The sequence below is a fragment of the Trachypithecus francoisi genome, unplaced genomic scaffold (genome assembly GCF_009764315.1).
Source record: "Trachypithecus francoisi isolate TF-2019V2 unplaced genomic scaffold, Tfra_2.0 Lachesis_group9, whole genome shotgun sequence".
NCBI lineage: Eukaryota > Metazoa > Chordata > Mammalia > Primates > Cercopithecidae > Trachypithecus > Trachypithecus francoisi.
Window position 1 is genome coordinate 54,963,633 of NW_022681474.1, and position 3,329 is coordinate 54,966,961.

Below are 3,329 nucleotides of genomic sequence, written 5' to 3' on the forward strand. Positions count from 1 at the left end.
TATCAGAGCCCAACAAAAGTACACAGGAAGATGTACTTAGGGAAGAGCATCCAGACTAATTTGAATTTGAAGAAACATTTGCAAATGGACTAAAGAGTGTTAAGCCCGAAAAGGCAGGTTGGAGCCATACCATCAAGAAAGTCTTGAAAGACTCATGCAGCAATTGGGACAGCTCTCTTTGGTGTGGCAACCATGGAAGATTTTTGATTTGCTTACTTTCTTCCTTTTCAATAAACGGAGCTGGGAGAACTGGACGAGCACATACAAAAAAAAAAAAAAATGAAGTTAGATCCCCTATCTCACACCACATCCAAAAATCAACTCAAAATAAGGCTGGGCATGGTGGCTTGTGCCTGTAATCCCAATGCTCTGGGAAGCTGAAGTGGGTGGATCACCCTGAGCTCAGGAGTACAAGACCAGCCTGGGCAACATGGTGAAACCCTGTGTCTACCAAAAACACACACACACACACACACACACACACAAAGAAGCTAGGTGTGGTGGCCTGTTCCTGCAGTCCCAGCTACGTGGGAGGCTGAAGTGGTAGGACTGCTTGAACCTGGGAAGCAGTGGTTGCCGTGAGCCAAGATCGCACCACTGCACTCCAGCCTAGGCAACAAAGTGAGATGCTATCTCCAAAAAAAAAAAAAAAAATCAACTCAAAATAGATCACAGATGTATATGTAAGAGCTAAAATATACAACTCTTAGAAGAAAACACAGAAGTAAAGCTTTGTGATCTTGAATTAAGCAATTATTTCTTAGGTACAACACTGAAAGCACAAATTATTGAAGAAAAATTGATGTTGAATTTAATAAACATTTTAAAACTGCATTTGGAATAACACCATCAAGAAATAGAAAGGAGGCCAGGTGCAGCGGCTCACACCTGTAATCCCAACACTTTAGGATGCCAAGGTAAGAGGATTGCTTGGCCAGATGTGGTGGCTCACACCTATAATCCCAGCACTTTGAGAGGCCGAGGTGGGCGGACCACCTGAGATGGGGAGTTCGAGATCAGCCTGAACAGCATGGAGAAACCCTGTCTCTACTAAAAATACAAAATTAGCTGGGTGTGGTGGCACATGCCTGTAATCCCAGCTACTCGGGAGGCTGAAGCAGGAGAACCGCTTGAATCTGGAAGACAGAGGTTGCACTGAGCCGACAACGCGCCATTGCACTGCAGCCTGGGTGACAAGGGCAAAAAACCTCGTCTCAAAAAAAAAAAAGGATTGCTTGAGACCAGGAGTTTCAGGCCAGCCTGGGTAATATTGTAAAACTCCATCTCTACAAAAATATTTTAAAAATTAGCTGGGCCTGGCGGTGCACACCTGTAGTTCCAGCTACTAGAGAAGCTGAGGTGGCAGGATCACTTGAGCCCAGGAGGTAAAGGCTGCAGTGAGCTATGATCACAGCACTACACGGTAGCCTGGGCGACAGAGCAAGACCCTGTCTCTAAAAAAGAAAAAAGAAAGAAGAAAAGAAAATGGAAAAGACACGTTATAGACTGGGAGAAAATATTTGCATATCGTATATCCAATAAGAGACATATAGAATTAAGAAAATAACTCTTACAACTCAGTAATAAAAAAAAAAAATTTCAATGGGCGTAAGATTTGAACAGACATTTCTCTAAAGAAAGTGTAGAGCCAGAGGCGGGGGCAGGGGGGCCCATGCCTGCAATCCCAGCACTTTGGGAGGCCAAGGCGGGTGGATCACCTGAGGTCAGGAGTTCAAGACCAGCCTGACCAACATGGAGAAACCCCATCTCTACTAAAAATGCCAAAAAAATTACCAATTTTTCTCCTCTTACCTTGGCATCCTAAAGCTGGGTGTGGTAGTGCACGCCTGTAATCCCAGCTACTGGGGAGGCTGAGGCGAGAGAATAGGTTGAACCTGGGAGGCAGAGGTTGCTGTGAGCAGAGATCACGCCATTGCACTCCAGTCTGGGCAACAAGATCAAAACTCCATCTCAAAAAAAAAAAAAAGAAAAGAAAACGTAGAGCGTGCAATAAACACATGAAAAGATGCTCAACATCATTAGTCATTAGAGAACTGCAAATCAAAAACACAATGAGATACCACTTCTTATCCACTAGGGTGGCTATAATAAAAAGCAGACAATAACAAATGTTGTTGAGGATGTGGAGAAAGTAGAATCCTCACACACTGCTGGTAGGATGAAAAACCGTACAGCTGCTGTGGAAAACAATTTGGCAGTTCCTCAAAAATGTTAAACATAGAGTTACCATGTGACTGACCAAGTCCTCTCAGGGAAATTCTTTAAGAGAAATAAAACCCCAGCATGGTGCCTCACGCCTATAATCCCAACACTCTGGGAGGCTGAGGGGGGTGGATCACTTGAGGTCAAGAGTTCAAGACCAGCCTGGCCAACATGGTGAAACCCTGTCTCTACTAAAAATACAAAAAATTAGCCGGGCATGGTGGTGTATGCCTGTAATCCCAGCTACTCGGGAGGCTGAGACAGGAGAATCACTTGAATCCAGGAGGCAGAAGTTGCAGTGAGCCGAGATCATGCCATTGCACTCCAGCCTGGGCAACAGAGTAGGACATCGTCTCAAAAATAAATAAATAGGCCGGGTGTGGTGGCTCACGACTATAACCCCAGCACTTTGGGAGGTTGAGGCGGGTGGATCATGAGGTCAGGAGATTGAGACCATCCTGGCTAACATGGTGAAACCCCATCTCTACTAAAAATACAAAAAATTAGCCGGGTGTGGTGGCGGGCGCCTGTAGTCCCAGCTACTCTGGAGGCTGAGGCAGGAGAATGGCATGAACCCGGGAGGCCAAGCTTGCAGTGAGCTGAGACTGCACCACTGCACTCCAGCCTGGACGACAAAGCAAGACTCCATCTCAATAAATAAATAAATAGAGAAAGAAATAAAATGACATTCGTACTAAGATTTGAACATGTATAGTCATAGAAGCATTATTCACGACAGCCATTTGGCTGTGGAAACAACCCAAGTGTCCATCAACTGATGAATGGAAAAACAAAATGTGGTCTATCCATATGATGGAATACTATTTAGCCATGAAAGAGAACTGAGTACTTACACATGCTACAAAGTGGATGAACCTCAAAAGTATTATGCACAGTGAAAGAAGCCAGACACAAAGACCATGTGGAAGGAAAATGAATCTTGGGACCCCCAAATCACGAAAGCAAAGGGAAAAGTCAAGCTGGGCACTGCTAAGGGCACACCTGCCTCCCATTCTATTCCTAAAAAAGATAGTTACTAAGAAGAAAAAGCTACATACCTCCCTCATGAGGAATTTCCTTGTGGATAAAGGACAGACAGAGCTCAA